General features: G+C 39.5%; 1 long non-coding RNA gene across 7 annotated transcripts in view; it reads right to left on the bottom strand.

The window, feature by feature from the left end:
- Positions 1–26,351, bottom strand: part of LOC112921934 (uncharacterized) — a 176,114-nt gene that overhangs the window by 96,922 nt on the left and 52,841 nt on the right. For all 7 annotated transcript variants that reach the window (XR_011995565.1, XR_011995561.1, XR_011995563.1 and 4 more), the window contains one exon: positions 19,596–19,708. This is a non-coding gene — a long non-coding RNA (uncharacterized lncRNA). The remainder of the gene's footprint in view (positions 1–19,595; positions 19,709–26,351) is intronic.

Below are 26,351 nucleotides of genomic sequence, written 5' to 3'. Positions count from 1 at the left end.
TTGCTCTAGTATGAAGAGTTTTTGAGATTCTTTCTCAAATGAAGCCAGAGTGTAGTTCTTCAGAAAGCCATAAAAAATACAAAATGCTTCTTTAGATGTTTAACATCTTCTGCCTCTTCCTCCATTGTCTGCATAATTCCTTGGAAGTCAGCACTGGCTTTCAAAGAGCCATTCCCATCCTGACAGACCACAGTATTCATGACTTCAACCAACCCCCAGGTTCTCTGAAGATTGTGAACTTTCAAAAAGAAACTCAGACCACATCTAGGTGACTTTCCAACAAGCTATGCTTTTGCAAGTAAAAAAGAGATTAATTTCTTGAACAATTTTGGGCATGGTATACAAAGTCAAATACATATCAGGTATGGACATTGCACCCTGCACATCTATAGGGGGTCCTGCCCATGGCCTGGAATGCAGTGGTGAACTGGTTAAAAAAATAATTACAACAGGACTAGCAATAAGGTTTTGGCTGAATGCTACTTTTGCTCAGTATCAATCAATTAAAATAAAAGCATTTTCTTGATGGTTGTTCATAACAGATATCCAGACCCATCTGTGGCTATTTTATTTATGGCATTGCTGTTCTTTGCCAACAACAAGTTGGCTAAAAATCAGATTTTAGAATCTTAATCAGAATCAAAACATTGTCTTCTCATTTGACGCCTCCATTCAAGTTCATGTTACTGCCATGTAGAAAATGGAATCTGCTTTCTGGAGGCCAACCCTAACTTCTGCACCATGGTAATCTCCACAGCCGGCCCACAGCTGTGGGATGAGCTGTATTTCTTTACAGTATTTTTATTAGGCTGATTCCCACAAGTTTAAGAACGTTGTAATTGGAGACACTTCAGGGTCACATTAGATTGAGTCCAATAAAATAAGAGGAGGAAACTGAACTCTCCTCACCCCTTTCCATGAAGTTTAGAATTTTCAACTCATTTCAAAGCAGAGGATGTCTCTTTCCAAGTCTTTCAAGTTCTGTAAACACTGCAAGTGCTACTGGCTTCCTTTTTAATCAGTGAGGGCCACCAGCTTATGTTTATTATTTCTAATTATTACAGCCTCCATGAGAGAACATTACTGCCTACAATTTGTGTTAGTAATGACTTAACCTGATTGGTCAGCAATGTAATCCCCTCCTTCTTTTTTCCTGCTCTTAATGTTTATGATCATCTATAACCCTCACACTTTGGTGTGCCATGTTTCCCCCCACACATACCCCCCCCAAAAATAATTTTCGATGACACTAGTTAACAATTTGGAATTCCTGTAACTATGGCTGGGTCCACTTGATGCCGCAACCTCCTATTGGAGAGGGGGGAAATTTGGTCTAACAGCTGGATGTTTGAGCTGCATAGAGTCAAACATCTGGATGTTCCCAAATATTTTTTTCCAAATATTTGGAAACATCCACAGATATTCCCTCATTTAGACAAAACATCCAGATGACAAACTGAATATTTCTCTTTTCATCCAGATATTTGACCAGTGAATTTTCTTTGAATCTTCTAGGTAAGAATACCCATCTTTTTTTTTAAAGATTTTATTTTACTATTTATTTATTTATTTATTTATTTATTTGAGAGAAAGAGAGAGTGAGAGAAAGAGAGAGAGCATGAGCAAGGGATGGGGCAGAGGGGAAGGAGAGAAAGAGGGAAAGAATACCAAGCAAATTCTGTAATGAGCACAGAGCCCAACTCAGGGCTCAATCCCATGACCCTGATTGTCATGACCCCAGCAGAAACCAAGAGTCAGTTGTTTAATGGACTAAGCCACCCAGGTGCCACTAGCTGTTTTGAAAGCCATTATTACACCAAAATAAGGGGGGAAGCACATCCTCTAGCTCCAAGGCACTTTATGGCTTTTCAGTAATTTCAATAGTTTTTCAATAATTTCACCATTCTGAAACACAAATTAAATATTTCATTTTTAAACATATTTATTTATTTATTTATTTATTTATCTGAGAGAGAATGCAAGCAGGGGGAGAGGCAGAGCGGAGAGGCAGAGAGAGAATCTCAAGCAGAATCCCTTCTGAACACAGAGCCTGACTAGGGGCTCAATCCCATGACCCTGAGATCATGATCTGAGCTGAAACCAAGAGTCAGATGCTTAACTGACTGAGCCACCCAAGTGCCCCAAATTTTTCATTTTATAAAGAAAAATCTCTTCACAACCTAATCTATCCTTAAATCTAGGAAGAAAAGAGTTAAGTGTTGGATCTCAGAAAAGGGAGTTTCTTATCCAGTTTTCACACCTTACAAAAATATTTTTGTTGCCACTGAAAGTTATTTTTGAGGCTCTATTTCTTTCCCAGGAATGCTCATTTGGTCTCCTCCAATGGTCTTGCATCCAGAGACTGACAAAACTCTTCTAGGAGGTAGGTTTATTAAAACATTCAACACCCTGGTAGGATGCGATTCATTCAAATCTGTACCCATATGTAAATTAAAGAAAATACAGATTTTTTAAAATAAGAGCCTTTAACCCAGAAATTGGTAGTCACACTAAAATATGTGAAATTCCCTGAAATTGTTTATCAACATTTTCGTAAATATGCATTTTGTGGGAAGGAGAAAGAGTGCTGAGAGATCACTCAGTCTCTCAAGGAGTGGTTTTTCAATGGGCACCTTCTCCTAACTTGGTATACTTTTTAAACTTCTAAAGTTATTTATGAGTTGGGGGAATAGATGCCACTCATTGTGCAAAGTTGTACATAATGAAAATACCAGTATATTTTATTCCCACTGTTGAACTGCATTCAAAGACAATGTGAATTGTCTTTGATGTCAAAGATGTCAAAGACACTTCGTATATAATCACCCAATACATATTCCCTCTTGGCCAGCAGTTGGTAGGTTGCAAGAAACTTTTCCACTCAAGCTTGTGATGGACGGACGAAAGGTTTAGCTCAAGGAGTGAGTAATGTCTTGGAAACAAACAGCAGGAAATAAAACTGGGCCTCACAAGTGACTAGAACTAGGACCTGTGATGCTCTGAGGTGTAAGGAATCCACTCCTCTTCTCTGAGACCACGCAGCCACCTCCACTGCTGCCCATCACATCTCTTTCATAGAAGAGGAAAAGGATGGAATAGAATCTCATAGAAGAGGAAAGGAAAGCTCTACCGTAAAGGCAGACAAAAAAGACAGGCAGAGAATGCCTGTCACCTCATGAACAACAGGAAATGGCACACATTGCTGTTGTTAATTGATTATCTCTCTGCAAACCAACTCTCCTGCTTGCTCAGTGCAATGACTCCTGAATGGCCACATTCAAATGACAGCCCTCAGCTCCCTGGTTTTCTCTGTTTATATGATTGTTGTTCTCAGTTAACTGGTGATTCTGAATCTTAATTTGAAATTCTCAGGGGAGCGAGCATATCTAATGAGCCCTGCCTGGGGCAGGTGTGTACCTCTGGCCCCATCAGCTGTCACCTGCCCAGGGATGCCATGGTGCCCTCTCACTCAGTCACAAGTTTGCTTGGGCAGATTCCACGGGAAAGAAGAGTGAGACAGGGAGAAAACAGACTACATATCCAATGCAGGTATCCCAATTTTAAACTTTTTCAACATATGTCTTTATGGTCTAAAATTAGAACATATGGCTAGGCACCAAAAAAATTTTTTTAATCTCCAATTTCTACTCAGAAAACATAGATTTATAATATTTGATATCTATTTTCCATATATTTTATACATGTATTTATGCTTTTTACAAGTATAAAATTATACTCTTCATTTTCTCTGTGCTCACTTTCCACTTAATGACATACTGTGAACATTTTTCATGTTTCTAAGTATTTCTCTACAATATTTTTCTTAATGGCAGGACAGGATTTGATTAAATAAAATAAAATATATAATACAATAACATGTCACTGAACAGTTAGATTACTTCAATTTTATAACTTATAATAGGTACTCTAGCACAGTTTCTTTTGCATAAATTAATATCCATATCATTTTTCTTTCTCTTTAATTAAACAAGAAGTAAATGTATGCATGATCATTTTGTTTTCTGTTTTAATTGGATTATCTAGAGCTTTGCATATTTTATTTTATTTTATTTTATTTTATTTTATTTTATTTTATTTTTAAAAGGAACACCTCTTGGATGTATTTATCATCTATCCATCATTTAGACACATTTTAATGGGGGCCAACCTAAGTTAGTGAAAGATAAAAATCAAGGACATAGTAAGACTCCAGGATCTGATAAGGATGTTTGTTGACTATGTTATCATTATTATTATTATTATTTTAGTGAAATTAATGCTCTGTTCTTCTGGCCACATCAAACTTTCTGAAACAACGCAAACCTACTCTACTCTCCAGCATGGCTATGTCATCTACCCACTTACAGAGTACAAAGTCTAATATCTGACCAATAAATCAATATTGTCAATTCTATTACTCAGACCTTCATTTATTTTGTCTCCTCTCTATCAAGTCGAGAGGAGAGGCCAAATAGAGTCTTAATATAATTGGACCTGACAATTTCTCCTTGTTTTCTGCATCACCTCTTGCAATGATATATTCAGAACCTATTATAAATTCATTGCATATTAAACTTTTAAATACCTACAATAACTTTCTTTGTCCTATTCATTATTACTTGACATTAATTCTACTCAGGCATATACTAATGTTGCTAACCTTATTTTTTGTGTCTGAACCTTCTCAGCTTATTGCTCCCCAAACTTTTATTTTATTTACCTTTTTGGGTTCCTTTAATACAGCAAAACCTATGAGGCTGGTTTAATCCTGTTCAATATCTGTTTTTCTTCTACTAAGGATTTAACCTATTTATACTAATCAGAACTGGTTCATTTTACTAAGAGAGACATTTCCAAAAAAAATTTCTATCATGGCTCCCATACAAATATAGAAATAAGCACATGTTACAGATGTTATTTAACTCAGGAGGGAACTGGACAGATGTCATAACCAGTTCAAAGAGAATCTGAAGAGCAGGCACACTTATAGATCAGGAATATTGACATGGAGGTGCAAATGGAGGCAAACTGGTTTTGGGGGTGTTGTGGGGAGGTAGATTAGGTCAGAACAGAATTTGTATGTTTAGAGATAAAAATTAATTTGCATTGCTGTCAGTTACCTACAACTTGAAATTCTAAAATAACTCAAACATAATGAGAGGCTAGAATTAGTTAACCTGGGAGGGTATGCTTTATGGAAACAAGGCATAATTTTCCAGGAAAGCACATGTTTCCCTACCATTTTCTTCCTTTCTCTTTTGAGACTCTTTGTTGTTTCAATCCTTCCTTGATGTTTTGTTTACTATCTATTTTTCTCCCTCTCTCCCCTCTAGTTATTTATGAAAAATTAATCTCCTACTTGTCACATATTTCAACTGTATATAAAAATTATTTTTCTCTAATTATTAGCTTTAGATAGAAACATATTCCTTAGATGAGAAAATGACAGCTTTTATTTCTTTCTACCAAGTTTTATGATATAGTCCAAGATTTGAGGTCCAGTTTTTTGCTTTCAAATAACCATTCTTACATCAAATATATTTAACATATAATTATTAACATTTTATTCTCTCCTTAATTTACCATTAAAATTTATGTTTTTATGATAATAATCCTCATCTCTCTGAGTTTCATTATTTCCCTTTTTTAAAAATTTTTATTTATTTATGATAGTCACACAGAGAGAGAGAGAGAGAGAGAGAGAGAGAGGCAGAGACATAGGCAGAGGGAGAAGCAGGCTCCATGCACCGGGAGCCTGACGTGAGATTCGATCCTGGGTCTCCAGGATTGTGCCCTGGACCAAAGCCAGGCACTAAACCACTGCACCACCCAGGGATCCCTCCCTTTTCTTTTTTTTTAAAAAAAATGTATTTATTTTAGAGAGAGCATGAGCTGGGGGGGGGGGGGGCAGAGGGAGAGAGGGAGAGAAAGAATCTCAAGCAGACTCCATGCTGAGCATGGAGCCCAATGCAGAGCTTGATGTTACAACCCTGAGATCACAACCTGAGCCAAAACCAAGAGTTGGACACTTAACAACTATGCCACCCAGGTGCCCCTCATTACTTCCCTTGAGTGTGTGTGTACGTGTGTGTGTTCAACGTGTAGTTGTTATACAATTTTGTGTCTATTTTTAAAAGATAGCACTTTATGCTTTGTGGGCTTTTGTATCTCTAACAAAATGATTCTGTTATTTTTGAATTTGAATAAAACCCAGCTATAGTATATAAATCTTCAGTTACAATCTGTTCTTTTCCCTTTAAAACTCTTAGGAAATCATTTCATAGACTTCTGGTGATTCTTAGTACAGAGGAAATATCTGAGCTGGATGTTTGGGTTTGGGTCTTTTTTTTTTCTTTTGCAGATGACCAGCCTTTTCTGCCTAGATGCATGTCAGCTTGATTTTTCTTTACATCTTGAAGTTTAAGACTTTCATCAGAATACGTCCATTTGTCGAATTATTTTTATTAATATTTCCTGGGGTTTGTTGAGCTCATTCAGTTTGCAAAACCAGAAATTTGTCTACTAGCCCAGCCAAGTGTTATTTATTTTTTTCAAATATTGCTTCCCTTCTATTTATTCTGACATCCTGTTCAGTAATACTCACTCTCTCTAAGCCAAATCTTAGTAATATAGCCTCCAAATTACTACCTCATATAATTATCCTACTTCTTTGTCATTTACCTCTGCATTCTGGGAGATCTTTATTTTAGTATATATTGCAGATACCCTGATTTGATTTACTATGGTGTTATTTCAACTCCAATTGCATCTTTAAACCCTTTTCTTAAATGTTTACTTTAAAATGGGTTTTTTGTCTTGTAATGCATTTTAAATTTCTGCTTGCCTCTCAACTCAGTTCCAATTTCAAATCTGTTTATTATATCATCATCTCATCTTACGGGTTTTATTTTATAGAACTCATGTTTTTCCAATATTTGCAAACCCACAAAATAGTTTATGAAATATATTTGATTCCTTCAATTCAATAACTCTTTCAAATATGTTTTTCCGTATGAATCGTATGACCCCAGTTGTGTGTGTGTGTGGGGGGGGGTGCGTGTATTCACATGTATTCAAAAAGCTGAAACCTAAAACTAGAGGTAGAGAAGAAAAGGACCCAGCAAGATAATTTGTGGCACATAACCCTAGAAAGCTTCATACATTGATTATTTTAGGTACTCCTAAGAATAAAACTGCAAGAAAAAAAAAAAAAAACTATGCAAGGTAAGGCTAAAAACAGGAGAAATGTTGAAAATGTTTATGAATTTCTTCTGACACTCTATTTATCCAGCCAAGAAACTTATTCTACTCTGGAGGATACTTCCTGGGGAGAGACAGGAAGTTTTCTCTGGAGAGACAAACCAGTGAGAATCCAGAATGAGGTGGGGTCTTCAGACATAGCTGAGAGTAAAGGTGACATATCATTTTGAAAATGGGGTTGGGAAGCTAAGCAAACACACTTACTAAACTGGGAGAGACACCCCTCCCCCCCTCGCCCCAGTATCCACACAACAGATTGGAGGCTTCCTTTCTAAAAACGCCCCCTCCCCAAAGACCATCAGATAATGGCACTCCAAGGCCACCAGCTGACAGGCCCTGTGAAAGAGAATTTTAATCTTCATTTTACATATGAGTGTACGGCCAAAGTTCACCACACATTTGAGAAAAGCCTCTAACAGGAAAGACCAGCCAAAATAAACAAATAAAATACACCAGGAGGAAACAAAGACAATGCAGCCAGCAGGAAAAAAAAAAAAAAAAAGCTTAGAAAAAATGTTAAATAGTATTAATAGTCTCAAAGTAATCAGAGAAGGTTTTTGCATCATGAAATAATAACATGCTGGCATTTTTTTAAAGGAACTTTCAGAGAACAATTAAATAAGAAATGTTTTAAAAGAAGGGAAGATGGCTGAGGAAATCTCCAGAAAGTGAAGCAACCACACAAGAAAAGATGAAAAAGAGGAAGGGAAAAAAATTATAAAATGAGAGGAGTCCCAGAGGTCCAACATCTAAATAATGGAAATTCCAGGAAAAAAAAAAAAAAAGGAAAAATTTAAAAAATAAAGAAGAAATTATTAAAGAGATAATACAATAAAAGTTGCCATCTCCAAAGAAAATGGGTTTCCAGATTTTGAATGTCTAAGTGCCCAGCATAACAAATAAACCAACTACAGGGCGTGTCTTTGTGAAATTTGAGAATACTAAGGATAATGAGAAGAGCTTAAAGGTCCCCAAAGAAAACTAATAAGTCACTTAAGAAAATGTAGAATGAAAGTGTCATTTGACTTAGCAACATCAACAGCTAAATGATAAAGGGGCAAGATCTTCCAAAATCTGTCAGCAGAATTTCTAAGTCAGAACACCAAATTCCAGCCAAATTATAAATCAAATATCAAAGCCAAACAAGAATAATGTCAGGCTTTCAAGGTCTCAGAAACTGTTTCTCCCTTTTTGCAGGAGGCCATTTGTGGATGTGTTCCACCAAAACAAAGGAGTAAACTATAAAAGAGGAAAACATAAAAGTTTGGGAACTGGAGGTCCCATCTAGTTAGAGACTAAGAGCAATGCAAAACATGGTGAAGGGATATCCCAGGATGACAAGAAGCCTAGAAGGAGACAAGATAATGGAGTGCCCAGGAGCTATATGCCAAAACTATTTGACTATTATTAAGGAGATTTACTTTTAATTTGGAGAAATTAACAATAAATTAGTTATAGATACAGAGAAACTAAGCAAATGAACAGGAAGCAACTGTCAACTCCAGACAAAACAAAAAGTTATACAAGAAAGAAAATGATAAAAATGATACAAAGTTACCTGATACATAAGTGGCTCACCTGTGAATATTATTTACATAATTATACTAAGATAAATACTAGTTAATAAAGTGTTAATATAATTATAATGAGAAATGTGGGAGGAAGAACCTATCTCCTAAAGTAAAAAATAATATCTAAAAAATTAAAGGCATAAAGTGTGAGTTAAATTTGGAGGTAGCTACTAAATGTCTGCCTTAGAAGAATGAGAATTGGCAACAATGAAAAGGAGACTGGCATAAGCCTTTCAGCTGACTTTTTAAACTACTACTAAATATATTACTTTGATAAAATTTTAAGTTTAAATTTACAATAAGAGAAAACTAAAAGGAATATACTCAAAATATGTTTTTCCTTCAGATTATTTAAACTATATGTTCATTTCTTTCTGATTAAGAATTATTTAACAGATCCACTTTTTCCCCTAGTTTTTCATATTGCATTAGTCAAAAGCCTATTCAGGACTGGTATTTCCCTCAGAAACAAGGTGGGAGATTCTTCTTGGCTTGTGGTTTGAAGATAACTTTCAGATTGTCATGGTAATGGGTTTTAAGAACATAGAAGAGAGGGGATCCCTGGGTGGCTCAGCGGTTTAGCGCCTGCCTTTGGCCCAGAGTGCGATCCTAGAGTCCCGGGATTGAGTCCCACATCAGCCTCCTGGCATGGAGCCTGCTTCTCCCTCCTCCTGTGTCTCTGCCTCTCTCTCTATGTCTATCATAAATAAATAAATAAATAAATAAATAAATAAATAAATAAATAAATAAATATTAAAAAAAAAAAAAAAAGAACATAGAACAGAAATGAGGTCTGGCAATGCTGGGGCTGAGAGAAAGGGTTTCAACACAAGGATTGTTCCCCATACCTAGTAAAGCTGGTCCAAGGTTGGACCAGCTGTGGGGCACCTTCCTTTCAGGAATAGGAATGATGTCCCTGATTGTTCAAGAGAGTTCCTTTACTTTCCTTATCATCACTCTGCTTCCAGTGCCCTGAAGTTCCCAGCCCAGTTCTCCAAGCAGCTACTCATCTAATCAGGGGAGAAATGTGCCTTCTCTGGAAGCCGTTCCTCTATTACTAATGCCACTGCAGAAGGCGGCATTTTAATGTAGCTGCCCACATGCATGAATCTGCAGGTCAGATTTCTTCACAAAGCTCCCTGCTGCATCACTTAAGGTCATTTCAGCCTAAGAAAATGACTTTTCCAGAGCGGCTGCCACCAGTGCTTCTGGAGGCTTCTGCTCAGGTCATCCAGCCTCCCAAAACTCTCACCTCAATTCTGCTGACAGTGGGTGGGAAAAGGGCTCCAAATGCTGCTTTCTCCATTATTCTACACCTTTCTCTGTCTCCAGTCCAGGATCTCTAAGTTCTCAAGTTGCCCAAAAGAACCAAGATTTCTTCTTCTTGCTTCTCACAAAGTCACAAAACTCCCTTGCAAATTAAATAGTATTCTACCTTGAGGGGTCCTTTTTTAGAACTTGATTGAATCTAGTAGGAATTTCTCATAGTTTCTGACATTTGAATAGCTCTATTTCCCAGCTGTCAATGCTGAGGAATATTTTTTTCATGAATTTTAAATTTTTCTACATCTTTTCCACAGAGGGATACCTAACTATTAATGTCAGCATAAATTAAGAGATAGTATCTGTTTGGTTTAGGTTCAATTGTATGTTACAAAAAAAACAAAACAACATGAACATTTATTGCTCCCTCACATGAGGAAGTCAGGAAGTAGGTATCCTTAACCTGTTATGATAATTCTTTTCATTTCATTGCTCTGCCATCCCTAGGAAGTGGTGTTTCAACTCATAATCCAAAATGGCTGCTAAGATTTCACACATCAAATCTGTGTTCTGGGCAGGCAAATGGAGAAAGAAGCAAGAAACTGAGTGAATGTTCCCTTTAAAGTACACTTTCAAAGTAGCACCTAACTTGGCTTACATCTCATTGGCCTGAGTTTAGCTTTGCAGCTTCAGTGAGCTTCCAGAGAAACAGAACATTAGAGCCATCAAAATTCTTTAGACATAAAATGAAAACTGGTATTTCTAAGGAAGGCAGATGTATTCTTTAAAAAGTTTTTTAAGAGGCACCTGGAAAACAAACAAACAAACAAACAAACAAACCCCCCCCCCAAAAAAAAATAAAGAGGTACCTGGGTGGCCCAGTCAGTTAGGCAACTGCCTTTGGCTCAGAGCATGATCCTAGGGTCCTGGGATCAAGTCCCACATTGTACACTCAGCAGGGAGTCTGCTTGAAGATTCTCTCCCTTTGCCCCTCCCCCAACTTGTGTGCACGTGTGTTTTCCCTCCTTCTCTAAAATAAATAAATATAATCTCAAAAAAAAATACCTACTAGACCTAAGTATAAATCTTGCTAAAAGTAGAAACCTAATAAATTTATATTAAATGAATAGCTGAGTAAATGGAAATTTAATAAGCTTATATAGATAATTATAAATACACAGATTTATGTGCTTATAAGTATGTATTATATAATAAATTATATAAATTTAGATATATATATATATACATAAATCATATCTATTGACATCATGACTTTAATAAAATGTATTGCCATATGCTAGTTATCAGGTATTTATGAAGCATCCCTTGTATGCAGAATATAGTAATGTATGTAAACATTAAAAAATAGGATACTTGGTTTATGCTATCCTGCATCTTAAAACTTGGTCTTCTGTGGAGTACTTTAAAATGTCAGGAGGCAGGGCACCTGGGTGGTTCAGTTGGTTAAGTGTCTGATTTGATTTGGGCTCTGGTCATGATCTGATCTCAGGAACATGAGATCAAGCCCCTCGTGGGGCTCTTGTGCTAGGAATGGAGCCTGCTTAAGCTTATTTCTCTCAGGCGCCTGGGTGGCTCAGGTGGTTAAGCATCTAACTTTTGGTTTTGACTCAGGTCATGATCTGAGGGTTGTGAGATGGAGCCTCAGCTCTGCACTCAGCATAGAGTCTGCTTGGGATTCTTTCCCCTCCCTCCCTCTCCCTGACCCTCTCCTCCTCCCCCAACTTGTGCGCTCTCTCTCTCTCTCTCTCAAAAACAAAAAACAGTCAATGTCAGGAGGCAAATATTGTCAGTAGCCTTATCTTCTACCACCAAATCTCTGAGATGAGTGCCACCATCCAGTGATGAACCGATATATAATATAGCTCAAAGAAAATGGAGAAGGTGAAAGACATGTAAATTCTAATCTCTGGTCTTTTGGCCAGAATGCACAGATATTCTGATAAACCTGAATATCAAAGCATAACCTATCTGCAATGACATTTTTATGCTGTGCACAGCTCTAGGGACTTTTCTCACAGCATCATAAGATGTTTACAATGGTTCCCAAGGAGAGCCATAAACTATTCTCCTTTTCTTGATTTATGTCTCCTTGCACTCTTGTCATGGTATCTAGTTCTTCACTGATCCAGACAACATTCCAGAGAGCTCAGGGCTTGAACTTCATATTTAAACATTGCCACCTCAGCTCTGTAATGGATCTTATAGATTCACAGTCTCCTTCTGCCAGTTTAAACAGCCAGAGGACAAAGTTAGGAACTGAGATATCAGAACAAGTGAGCAAGAGAGCTTGAGTCATCATCACCATTTTCCCATGTGGCTCCAATGAGTAGCACCCTTGTCTGACCCATATAACAACCCAAGTGCAACATATGATATGAGTCAACCACACTCTAGAAATGGCTTCTGACACTCCTGCAGCCTGATACTTTGATTGCATTGTGGTTGCTCTAAAAGCTCTAATGCAGAGCTCTGTGGATTCTTCTCTTTACTATGTGGTTTGAAGCTGGGCAGAGGGGAGGAGACATTGGAAAGAAAAATTGCCCAGTGCACCATGACAGCTATATAATTAGGCAAAGCAGGCCAGTGCTTACGGCATTTGTCATTCAGCAATTGTTCACCTTCCAGGTTTGCTAGCCAGGTGCTTTGAACAATGAGGTGATAATAATGTCTTCATGTGACCTGAGCCCAGGGAAAACTCAAGCTCAGATAGGCAAGGCAGAGTCCCTGGTGGAATAAAACAAGGACTGCATTATTTTCTGAGTGTTCACCAGTCTATTTGCCATAAAAATTAAGGAACTTAAACATTGATGAAAGATATATTCAAAAAAAAGGAGAGTTCTAGGAGAAATTTGTGAATTTTTGCCTCCAAAAGTTTGAGATTCATGGTGTGTGACTATGTGTGAAAGGTGGTATTGAATGCCAACTAATAGGTACTGGGCTGGACAGAGGAGTCCAGGTAAGAATTTATGAGACTGTCTTAGCTTCTTCTGGTTTTTGTCAACTCAGACAAAAGAGAATATTTCCCTTTTTTTTTTATATAGATTCTACACTGTAACTTCCGGCCACTTTTTAAAATTGTTAAATACTATTGCGGGACCTGGGTGGCTCAGTTGGTTAAGAGGCTGATTCTTGATTTTGGCTCAGGTCATGATCTCAGGGTCCTGGGATCAAGCACCACATCAGTCTCCATGCTGAGCGTGGAGCCTGCTTAAGATTGTCTCTCTGCTTTCCCCTCTTCCCCTCCCCACCACTGCTTCTGTGCACTCTCTTTCTCAAAAAATAAAAAAAAATTTTTAAAAAAGCTAAATAGCATCAAAAAATGTTTCTCTACCCACAACCAGTGCTACTTCCTCCCCCAGCTGTGCACAGAGGTGGTAAGAAAGCCTGAAAGCCTGAAGGCCATCACAGGTCTTCTTTAACACTTCTTACTCCCCTTCCCCCCATGGCTTTTCAGGCTTCTGACACTCTGGACTACTACCTTTCCAGCCATTATCTCCTAGGGCACTCAGCACACACCCTCCTTTCCTTGCGATAAAGATTCAGTTAATTCAACTCTGTGACTCAGTCCCTTTGGCCCTAAACTATATTGTATTTTGGACTTACTTTCAGTGTGTTTCCTATAACAATACTCCATCCTTGCATGTTCCTATAACAACACTCCATCTAGTAGGCCTACTAGTAGGAATGAGGTTACTTTCTTTCTTGTTGCCTTCTTTTACTTTCAGGAACCCTCATCCAGACATCATGCTCTGAACTATACTGGATACCTTGTGGCAATGGATACTTTAATATCTGCAGATCAAATACACTGCAACTATCTAGGACTTTAGGATTCTTGCCTGCACTGGACTCCTATTTTGAAAACAAACCTTGCAGGGGATCCCTGGGTGACTCAGCGGTTTAGCGCCTGCCTTTGGCCCAGGGCGCGATCCTAGAGTCCCGGGATCAAGTCCCACATCAGGCTCCCAGCATGGAGCCTGCTTCTCCCTCCTCCTGTGTCTCTGCCTCTCTCTCTCTCTCTCTCTCTCTCTGTCTATAATAAATAAATAAATAAATAAATAAATAAATAAATAAATCTTTAAAAAAAAAAAAAAGAAAGAAAACAAACCTTGCTCATCTTCTTCTCTAAAAAGTGTCCTTTCTCCACCATCAGTGGTAGGCTCACACAGCCTTTGTTATTACTATGCAATCCCTACCCCTATTGCCCCCACCCTCCATGGCTGATGGGCATGGGATCCAAGGCCTTCAATCAGATTCCTTCACTGGGAAATTTGGAAAAGTTATGAGGATGCTGGAAAATTTGAGCTGGTGTCCATAACTAGCTATGTGAATTTGGGAGCCATGGGCCAGAGAAGCAGTGCATAAAGAAGCAGAACTAGCCTGTCTACTCAGAGGAAGGAGGAAGTAGAAATAGGGAGGATGGTACAAGAAGCTTGTGGGCTCAGACAAAACAAGAAAAGACCAGAAAACAGCGGTCCACTCTTCCTACCTACACTGTTGATCAGGAGACTCCTCTCTGATCAAATTAATTTCTGCGATTTTATCAATTTAACTTAAGTTAATTTGAAGGGGGATACTGTTGCTTCTTTTGACATGAAGGTGAAGCGTTTATTTGAAATTTTCTTTTTTTTTCCTTTTTTTTTTTTAATTTGAAAATTTCCAAGGAGGAAATGGTCTTTGTTCTGGAGAAGGCCTTGATGAATGAATGGTTCAGATTAGAAGGTGAGGTTCCAGTACTTGGCTGGTATTAAGGTAACAAAAGAGGGTACTTAATTCTTCTGCATGAGCAGGATTGGTTTTTGTAGTTTTTTGTTTTTTGTTTTTTGTTTTTTCTGAAATAGAGGGAATAAAGAGAAGAAAGAGGCAGAGGAAAGAATAAAAAGGGCTATTAAGATGGCTCCAGTCTAAAAGACTTCACAGAGTACATTGAAAATTCGCTGCTGATGGAATTAGGCCATTTTAAACATGGTGATGTCCAATGTTCAATTTGAAATTCTTGCTTACTTCAGGGGAAACACTCCCCTTGTCTATATCCCACCCTCCTATCTTCTATACCTATGTATATTTTGTTTGTGTGTGAATTTTTATAAAGATTAAGCAATGGGCTGAGTTTCAAGTGTTTATTATGATACAGAATTAACTGCGGGATCGGGAGCCCAGACATAGAGGTAAGCATGATCTCTTGGTCTAACCTTTTAATTTCTACATAGTGTGAAGTGGGGATTAAAGACCGTCTTTTTAGAACCCATTGAACTCTGCCTCATGTGTGCAACCCATGAGGATTGAGAACATTGATTTAGAGATAGCCCCTCATGTGCCTGCAAATTCACTCAATTTGCAAACTTATTAAGCTTCTCTAGTTCAATTCTTAAGTCTTTGTGGATATGTAAATCTAACTTGAATCTAAAAGCACATTATTTGCAAAGGCTTCAGAGAACTTCAGGTATAATATGCTGGAGAAGGAAATAAAACGAGGACCACACTTGAAATAAATTTATTGAATGACTCCATGAACTTAGAGCCAAGATATATTAGGATTGAGATTTCATTTTTAAAATAGAATTTTTTTGCTCTCCCAAAAGATTTACGCTAGCTTTCCTTTTAAATAGCAAACTCATCTAATTCATTTAAAATATGATTTTGTTTTGCAAAATTGATTTACAAGTAACTTTTCAGGAACCCATCTATTGACAAAGGAGAGGTATATCTGTTATGCAAAGCACCATACTTAAGTATGTTAAGGAATAATCCCAGTCCATTATTTCTTAGCATATCTACTGGGTATTTGTGTTTGTTTTATAGCTTTTTTCCCTCTTTGATTTACATTTACGAGACAATCGAGGAGAGATGATATGAAATGGTTTTTACTTTTATGAGCCAAAGGAACCGCACCAACCACAAGTAACAGAACACAGCCACAACTGAATTATGTAGGTCTCTTTTGGCGGAATGAAAATTAAAAGAGTATATTGTCCCTACTTTAACTTCTTATGGTGAAGTCATGCCCTAAGGATGTCCACTGGACAATTCCATTATAAATATGAAGTTGTGGTTGCACCTACTGTTGCTCATGTAACCAACAGAATCTGAAACCAATTTAAATGTATTAAACTTCAGTTCAGTTTGGGGGGTTTCATTTGTGGTTATATGCCAACCACCAATATGACCCCAATTAATTAGCTGAATATTGAAGAATGGCCTAATTCACTTCTTTCACGACTTCATGATAATATATCATAAGAGTGTTGAGTTAACATTTAGATGTGCCCACTCTTCTTAAAATAAAATGAAGATCAAGGTCATATTATATTTGCCTCAGATTACCTACACCTATGCACAAACATATTGAATTGATTCAGTAAATATAATCCCTTCACTACTGTTGTCCTAAATTGCCTATTACACACACACACACACACACACACACACACACACACACACACCAACCTGTATTTCTCAGATGGTACAAACTGGCGGCACATGAACCAAACCCAGCCCACAAATGAGCCTTGTTTGGTTCATATATTCGAGATCACACCGTTACAACAGTGTTCGAATTAACATTTGAAAATTGGGAGATGTCACATAGAAATTCACATTTCTAGCTCTTTAAAAAAAATCTGGCAACACTTGGCAGGAATTCCACACGGCAACAATTGGCTGGAGCTGACATGCAAAATCCCCTATGGGCCCTCTTGGCTTTGCCACAGTCCCCACCATCTTTCATTACATTGCACCCAGTCCGTGTCACACATTTTGCTTCCCTGCCCTTATAGACATTTGGATGTGCAACTCGTGCCCTCCAGTGTTTCCCTCCTCTATGCCCTCTGAATGCACCTTCTCTTTGAATGTACTAAAAGCTAAACTGCTTCAATCAGAAAACCTCAGGAAACCCGAATCCCATTTTTATTTTTATACTTCTAGAAATTCAAAACGTCATTCCCATATATAACTGGAAGCCTTAAAACACAGGTGTGTGCCACTTTAAAAACACAGACTTTAATCATAAACATATTTGGGCATTTTTGCTTCTATTTAGGTAGTTTTCATCTACCTAATTTGATTTTATTCCAATTGATCAAAAAAGTAACATAATTGTTTAAAATCATTCTCTTTTGGAAACTAACATTGTGGTAGAAAAAGAAACATTGCACAAATAGCTTACCATCTAGTTGAAGAGCGTTGTGCTTTTTAGTGTGTAACAGAAGGCTAAAAAATAGATTGAAGTATGTAAGAGAACGCCTGTATTAACAATAGTGCTGGTTATGTTTGGGAAATGAAGGCTATTATTTTTAGGAAAAAAATCAGTGTAATCAAATGTTGGGTACAGCCAGTGATGCTAAGGTGCTATAGCTATAGACTCATAGCTATAAAACACTTTGACTATTGAAATTCCTGAACCAAAAATAATAACTTTGTTATTGTGCCTCTGAAATGTATAATCCCCAATCTCATCTTTTCCCATTGAACCAATTGTTCTATGCTGCCTGCTTTCCAGAAAGTTCTCCTATTGTTCCTTGACAAAACATTACTGTATTGGAGAATATGGTTTGCATCACAAAAATATTATTTTTACTCCAGTTAGGGGTTGTGATATTTTTACATGGAGATTTCCTTGGTATATCCAAAGTATACCTCATTGAGAAAAATTTATTTTTATGTAACTTTTCAGGTTGTTATGTACTTAGTAAAGTACAGCTGAATGACGTAGTGCTTTCTGAGGAGTTTCAAGTCCCCTGGAAAGCATCTCCTTTGTTTTCACCAGACATGTGATGAAATGCACTATTATTATCCTATTTTGAATGAAAGAAGTAGGATTCTAAGTCATTTGCTGAGTTCATATGGCAAATTAGTGAAAGAAAGATTCTCCGGATTGATGACGAAGAATATATCTAGTTCTCGATCTTGATTGCCTCCAGATCTAAAACTTTCTATAAACCATTTTAACATTAATTTGTCCACCAGAAGGGCTACGGTTGTTGATCCCATAGACTATGGTAAAAACAAAGGCTTTGAAGATGGATTTGCCTGGAAAGGAATCCAGCTGTGTGATTTAAATCTCCTCAAATCTCAGTATTCTCATCTATAAAGTGGGTGTGATAAACCTTCCTCATTAGTTTTGCCAGGACCTAAAGATATACTTGTTAAATCTCTTTGTTATAGCAGACTAATCTTACCTTAAGTCAGTAGAGTAATTACATACTTATTCAGTAGGTAGTTACCATAACTAACTCACTAATTTTCAAATGTAAGCATGCATCAGAAACATCTGAAGGGCTTATTAAAATGCAGATTACTAGGTCCCATCCTCAGAGTCTCTGATTCAGTAGTCTTGAAATGAGGCCTGAGAATCTGAATTTCTAACAAGTTCCCAGGTAATGCTGATGCATCCAGGATGCACAGTTTGAGAAGTACTGCTTTAATACTGTAACTAAATCACTATATATAATGCCTGGCACAGCTGGCCCTCAAAAAAAAATCATCATTATTTCATTATTTATTGAAATCCTATGGGCAATTACAAAATTACTTACAGGTTTTCAGAAGGAATTCTAATAAAAGTAAGGATAAAATAGCAATATCAGATGTACTTTAATTCCTAGTTTATTCAGCAAAACATCGATTTGGCCAAGTAAGAAGTAATTACATGTTCAAAGCAACAGGCTGACTTCACCATTGTTTTCAATTCCTGTTTCTATAGGTAATTCTGTGAGTTCTCAATTCTGGCAATTCAAAGGAACTCATAAAAGATAGGTCCACCTACTTTACTAAAGAGAATCCCTTGACAGAGGTGACTCTTGATTGCTTTTATACCGTATGAGTGCGTGAATAACTCTGGCACTCGGAAATGATCATATTCTCCCTTCGTTAAAAAGCATTTTAAAAAACCTGCACGTCTAAAGTTAAAGCATGACTAATGCATTGGAGAAATTGTTCAACAACAGTTCATCCTGGTAAAAATATGACTTCTGTAGCTATGCCAAGGTTAGTGTCGGGTTAGGTTATCTGCAATTCAAGTGCCAGATGTGCGTGTGCATGTGTGGCTGCCTGCATGCGGGCATGCGCCAACATGAACTGCCCCCTGGAGAGTTAGGGACCCTCCCAGGCAGGACTCTACAGAAAGTTCCAGAAATGGAGAGCTATGTTCAGTTCTCTGGGTAATTTGGGGGTAATTCTGGGCCCTCTGCATTCTCTCCCTGTCTTCTCTTGACACTCTTTGCTGTGTTAGCTACTGTTTTTCTCCAACCCGCTAGGTTTTCAATAAGTTTCCTGTTTCAATAAGTTTCAATAAGTTTCCTTAAGTTTCAATAAGTTTCCAACAATAATGACATACGCCTAAAATAAGTTTCCTGTTGTGCGTTGGGATAGCAGTATTCACAGAAAGTGGCTTTGCCTAGGTGATCTGAGCCAGCTCCCTCCCACCTTTTCTTCCCTTTCTTTTCTTTTTAATAATTTAGAGGCTAGTAACGAAGTGCTTACGGTGCAAAAATGTACTCCAGAAGACTCCAGACCATTTGCTGACATTTTGCACTTTAATCCCAGCTTCAGTTTCATAACTGGTGCTCAAAGCAGAAGCATGCAGAGGTGTGTGCCTGAAAAGACATTGAGAGCCTTTCGCTTAGAGACTTCAAAAACATTAACCAACAGATGCAAAATGCCCTAAAATTCGTACGGGGAACTAGTACAGTGTGCTCTTCAAAGAACTTGGGGAATTAAAGGCAAGATCAGTTCAAAAAGTACTGGTGACGGTAACAAAGACTGAAATCAGAATTTTTACAGGAGCCTCTTCTTTCTAAGAAAACCTGGAGATTTCTAGTTCTTTCCCCAGCTTCCAGACGGGACTCTATTAGAAAGTATCACTTTTGAAAAAATACCTGCTTTGGCCTCTGTGTCAAATTATGTGATCAATGGTGCTTAAGCAAAATGATAAGGATCTTAGCTGGCACATATGCACTATTTTAAGAGCTTTACCTGTGCTAATTCCATAAAATCTCACAGCAAACCTGTGACTTAAGTTCTGTTATCATCCCCACTTTCCAGCTGAGGAAGCAGAAACTCAGAAAGGTTAAGTAACTTGCCCAAGATCACACAGCATGGGAACCAGGATTTGAATACAAGTATCATAGGTTGAGAGACTCTCACAGTGGAAGCCTCTGAAGACAGGGGGGTGAGAACCCCTCCCCCCAAAACCTCCCCAAACTGCATCCTGGGGAAAACAATAATGACATACGCCTAAAATAAGCATAAAGCCCTAGTCGTATCTTTTAATTTGACTGGTGATCAAATTCCTTTCTAGTCTCCCGAGGCGGTTCCTGAGAAGCAGCAGTGCCAACCACCCAGAATGGGCTGTGCTTCTTCCAGGAGGCTGCTCAGCCGTTGTACCTCATCTCAGGGCCTAACTTGAGGCAAGGACCAGAGGCCACCATGCCTCGTGGCCACTGCTCTCACACCCCTGCCCTCTGGATCTCACGACTCCCTGAGGTCCAGGAACACAGAAGAGAAAGCCACCAAGAAGGGGGAAACTTCGAACTTTAGGTTCCTCCAACCCAAACTCCGTGCCCCTAGTAGGACAGCTTCCCTGTAGGGCCTGGAAATTCCACGTAGACGCTTTCAAACACCCGAACATTCCTCCCGGAGTTCGGAAGAACCAGAAAGGTGTTGTTTGGGGAACACAAGGCAAGGGAGAGCGGTGCTGAGGTCCTTGGTGCGCGTCCCCCGGGATCATGGGCACAGCTCGGGGTACCCCGAGAGCTCGGCGTCCACTTTGGCACGTGAGTCATTCCTGAGGTCACCTGCTCCTGCTCACCTCCTGCACACACGTTAGCGGGCCGAGGCCGGCGGCCGGGAGCAGCTGCGCCGTTAGACTTCCCTGTGCCTCGCTTCCTCGCGGCCGGACGCAGCCCTAAGTCCCCGGCCACTGCCCCCAAGGGGGCCACGCAAACTTCGGAGGCGAAAGTCTCTGCAAAGCCCCGGGCCTCAGCAAAGCGCTCTTGGGCGCCAGGGTCCACAACACACGCTCCAGCGCCGCGGGCTGCCGCTCTCCAGCGGGTGGGCCGCTCTCCTGCCTCTCCTCTCTTCCCCCAACACTTTTAAACTTTTTTTTTCTGGAGTCAACCCAAGCTCGGCAGAATTTCCAGATCCGTGGAAGTGCAGCATGCGAGCAGCCCATTTCCTGACAATGCTGCAGAGCTTCGGGGAACACATTTTGTTCTTTCCCCGTTTATGAGTCGAGCCGGCCCGGAGCCTGACTCCTGCCCACCTGTCCCCGACCTGGGAGCCCCGCAGGGCGGGGGGCGGGGCGGGGCGGGGCGGGGCGGGGCGGCCAGGGAAGGAGCATGCGCAGAGAGGTTAGCGCAGAGAGGACGTCCCAGGGCTGCCCCGACAGCCACGCGGGCATCCCGCGCGGGAGCCCAGCAGGGCCTGGGGTGTGAAGGTGGTTTTCTTTTTTTTTTTTTTTTAATTTTTTTTAAATTTTTATTTATTTATGATAGTCACAGAGAGAGAGAGAGAGGCAGAGACACAGGCAGAGGGAGAAGCAGGCTCCATGCACCGGGAGCCCGACGTGGGATTCGATCCCGGGTCTCCAGGATCGAGCCCTGGGCCAAAGGCAGGCACCAAACCGCTGTGCCACCCAGGGATCCCTGAAGGTGGTTTTCTGAGCCCTATTCAGGACGCGTCCCGCGATAACGTTCTGGCACTGGTGCAAAGAAAGCAAAGTTTTGAGAAACGTGGTTCTAACGGAATGGCACGTTCCCTAAATGAACTCTTTCTTTCTTCAAGCAACCTGCAAAACGAGGCAAAGAAACGCCCCAGTATTTCAACGCTAATAAAACGGCTCGGCGCTCACATCCCCATCATGCCCGGCACCGAGAATGGTGCAAACGCAAATGTAATCAGGGAGCAAATTATTTCTGAACAAACGCAAGGCGTCAGACGTTGTGTTAGCTACCAGCAATGCAAGGACAGATAAGACATGGCTCCAGCCCTCTGAGGAATTTTTAATCTGGTTTTAGAGAAATCAAAGAAGGAGGAGAGTTGGCCGTGTTGACGGATGGTATTTAAGAATCGGGAGTTCTTTGATCTACTCTTTTTTTTCTCTCTCTCTGTTTTCTGCAGAAATATTGTTGACTGGTTGAAGTGGCTTGTCAAGGAAGGAAAATGTCTTTTTGTTGACAAGATAATTAAGAAGGAAGGAGCCCCCTCCAGTTCTAAACTGTAACAAAAAATCTTTGAACAGAAGGGGACAAATGTTAAAAGGTGAGTCAAAGGCAGAACTGGAACTGGCAAGGGTGCTAGTTCCTGTTGAACTTGGCTGTGACAGTACGGCGGGTGTTGTCAGTATGGCTGATGCTGCCATATCCGTGGAGGGTGGTACTTATTATCTGTATGTGCCTCGTGATGTCAAGTAGGGCTTTACCTATTGCCCTGAGATTGCTGAGCACCTGGGAGTAAAATTCCATACATTCTAGGAATTATGGGCCATTTACTTCCTCATGACTTACTGAGAAGCACCAGAGCAGAGCCAGCTCTACAGACAATACCTCTTTCTCCTTCTACTACAGTCCCTATGAAAAGAAAACTGAGAGGGGGAGAGGAAGTGGCATCTGGGGGAGGGCAGCATTGATGAGCACAGATTAGTTCCTCCCTTTTCATTGCAAAAGGGTTGTACAGTGCCTCTTCCTAAAGGGAGAAGGATCCCTTGCAGGAAGCTGTTAGGCAGTGCATTGTTGGGGCCAAAATCTGATATGATGTGGGAGGAAGAGAAGCTGGAATCACAGCTGGAAAGCTTCTGAAGGTCCTCTAAAGAGCTCAACCCACCAGAGCAGGAACGTTTGGAGATCTGCAACACAGAGAAATCATTGATGGGTGCCACAATCTACAGGTCTCACCAGAGAGATGTCTACCTTCCCCTCCCACCTCCCCACTCTGACAATAGATGGGCAAGACAGAGAAGAGGGATAGATAGGGTGATCTTATAATTTGTTATGCAAGCCAAGACAAATCTGAGAATTAAGGGAGTTGCTATTTACTACCCTAGAACAACAGGTACAAGCTGGAAATACTCCCAAAACTGAGATGTTTGATCACCATGATGGGAGCAAGGGGTATATAAAGAGCAACCTCAGTGTCCCTCCATCTCCTACCATTCCTGCTACAACTTCATCCACTTCACTCTAAGTAGGCTTCATCTGTTCTGGAGGGACAGGAGAGTAACAGTTTCGAAAAAAGTTTGAGACTGAAGTTTACCAGTTAACAGACCTGAGCCTCAGGTATCAGAATGAGATTTTTGCTAATGATGAAAATGGCTGAAACTAATAGGATCTGTCCAAGATGGTGCTCAGGACCTACCACCCATGGGGAAAGCGGATTTTCAACACAAAACCATTGGAAAACTGGAAAAAAAAAACATCACTTTTAGGTTTATACCAAGAAGCGGGGACTTCAGTAAATCAGTTTCAAGTATATAGCAAAGCACAGAAAGTACTTATTGGCCAAAGAGGACAGTAAATCTAATGTAAAGGTATATAAATGTACATAGATAAATACAAGGACACCATTTAATAAGAAGCAAACAGAAAAAAAAAAGAAGCAAACAGCAACATGTGCAAATGTATTCCTTGAAAAATGAACAAGGCATAAATACACAAACACAGTATAAGTATCTAAGCCAGCACATGCCATTCAAACTCTGGCCTTCTCTGTTTCTCACTGAGGATCTTCACGTGAAAGATTTAACACACTGAGTTTCTATTTCCACATCTGTAAAATGAAAATCATAAAATTGCCTCCAAGAGTTGTGAAGTTATATAAAAGCATTTAGAAAGATGCTTGACAGCAAGGGCTAATTGTGGTGTATTCAACAGAGGCTAGTCTTTGGCTTCCTTTTTCCTACTTTACCATAATAATACCCCAACGTTGTTTGGAGAGAAAATGGAATAATTACTTTAAGGTATCTAGCACAGCACCCAGCACAACAACTATAGATTCCCTTCCTACCCAGATTGCTGAGCTACCATGCAGCTAGACTCTTGACAGCATCAAACTATGTGCCATTTCATGTACTCCTACATGGTCTAAGACCTTTGAACAAAACTCACGAACATGTGTGCGGGCTTTGGAATGGAAGGAAGAGAAAGTTTCAGGCCCTCAGAAATTATTCCTCCCTAATGCTCACATACTGCCATCAACCCAAAAAAGAAAACAGGTGAAAAGGATTCATTCTGAGGAAGAAAAAGAATCAGCTCTGTAGGACTCAAGGAAAAGGAAATTAATATATGCTTTCTTCTCCCAACAAAATCCCACACACAGGCAAAACTGGTTCAGTTAGAATCAGTTTGAGTATATGAAGGGAAAATAAGACCAAACAAAAAGGCAAAGGTACAACATTCACTAGAGAACTGTGTAGAGAAGAGATAAATCTTTCTTGGTATTGGAGATGAGTGTGGGGATGTCTGGATAAATGATACATGAATGAATCTGAACTCTTTTTGCTCTTGCGTTTACTTGGGCATCCTTTGTACGTTCCCCAGTAGAATATATTTGATATTGAGCAGTAGTCATTCATCTAGTTATCCAATAACATCTACTGAACAACTACAGTGTGCCAGACATTGTGCCAGGTATTACACAGACTTGGCACATTCCAATACAGATATGACTCTGTAGGGCAGAAGAGAGGAAATGGTTCTGTCAAGGTAGGACTCAAAGTAGAAGCAACTCCTAAAGGAAAGATCAATTAAAAGGCAACAGAGCTTAGACTCATTTCTAAACATTTTATCAGAAAATGACACTGCCTGATTCACATGTCATTTTTATTTTAAGGATATTATGAGTATTACCTAGTTAAAGTATAGTACTGTATAAAACATTTTGATGACCCAAACTAGGCAACATCATTTGCCTCTATATGCGTTTATGTATCTGTGATAGGAGTAGGGAATAGTGATAGGTCATCATAAGATGCTTCAGAGAATCCCACCTGAGTCTTAAGTAATTCTTGTTCAGATGGAGAGATTGATAAAAGTAGAGAGGTCTTTTAGTCATCAAAACTGGACTTGAGGGCAGCCCAGGTGAGCTCAGCGGGTTAGCGCCGCCTTCAGCCCAGGGTGTGATCCTGGAGTCCCGGACGGAATCCCAAGTCGGGTTCCCTGCCTGGAGCCTGCTTCTCCCTCTGCTTGTGTCTCTGCCTCTCTCTTTCTCTCTCTCTCTCTCTCTCTCTCATAAATAAATAAATAAAATCTTAAAAAAAAAACTGGGGATCCCTGGATGGCTCAGTGGTTTAGTGCCTGCCTTTTCGGCCCAGGGCATGGTCCTGGAGTCCTGGGATCGAGTCCCTCATCAGGCCCCCTGCGTGGAGCCTGCTTCTCCTTCTACCTGTGTCTCTGCTTCTCTGTGTGTGTGTGTCTCTCATGAATAAATAAATAAAATCATAAAAAAAAATGAACTGGAGATCAATGGAACAGGATAGAGAGCCCAGAAATAAACCCACACTTATATGGCCCATTCATCTGTGATAAAGGAGGCAAGAATATACAGTGAGGAAGAAACAGTCTCTTCAATAAATGGTGCTGGGAAAACTGGACAGCTCCATGCAAAAGAATTAAACTGGACCATAAAAATACACAATGTACACCACACACAAAAATAAACCCAAATGGATTAAAGACCAAAATGTGAGACATGAAATCATAAAAGTCCTAGAAGAGTGGCACCTGGGTAGCTCAGTTGGTTAAACATCTGCCTTTAGCTCAGGTCATGATCCCAGGGGCCTGAGATAGAGCCCTTTGTTGGGTTCCCTGCTCAGTGGGGAATCTGCTTCTCCCTCTCCCTCTGCCTCTACCCACACTCATGCTCTCTCACTCTCAAATAAACAAATAAAATCTTTAAAAACAAAAAAAAAACTCCTAGAAGAAAACAGGCAGTAATATCTTGGACATTGGCCTTAGCAACATATTTATGGATATGTCACCTGAGGCAAGGAAAACAAAAGCAAAAATAAACTTTTGAGACCACATCAAAATAAAAAGCTTCTGCAAAGCAAGGGAAATCATCAACAAAACAAAAAGGCAACTTAATAAATGGGAGAAGATATTTGCAAATGATATATCCAACAAATGTTAATATCCAAAATATATAAAGAACTTCTACAACTCAATGCCAAAAAAAAAACAAACAAAAAAACCCCCGAATAATCCAATTTAAAAATGGGGCAAATGCCCTGAATAGATGTATTTT

This window comes from Vulpes vulpes, chromosome 12 (genome assembly GCF_048418805.1).
Source record: "Vulpes vulpes isolate BD-2025 chromosome 12, VulVul3, whole genome shotgun sequence".
NCBI lineage: Eukaryota > Metazoa > Chordata > Mammalia > Carnivora > Canidae > Vulpes > Vulpes vulpes.
This window is presented reverse-complemented; position numbering and strand designations above follow the sequence as displayed.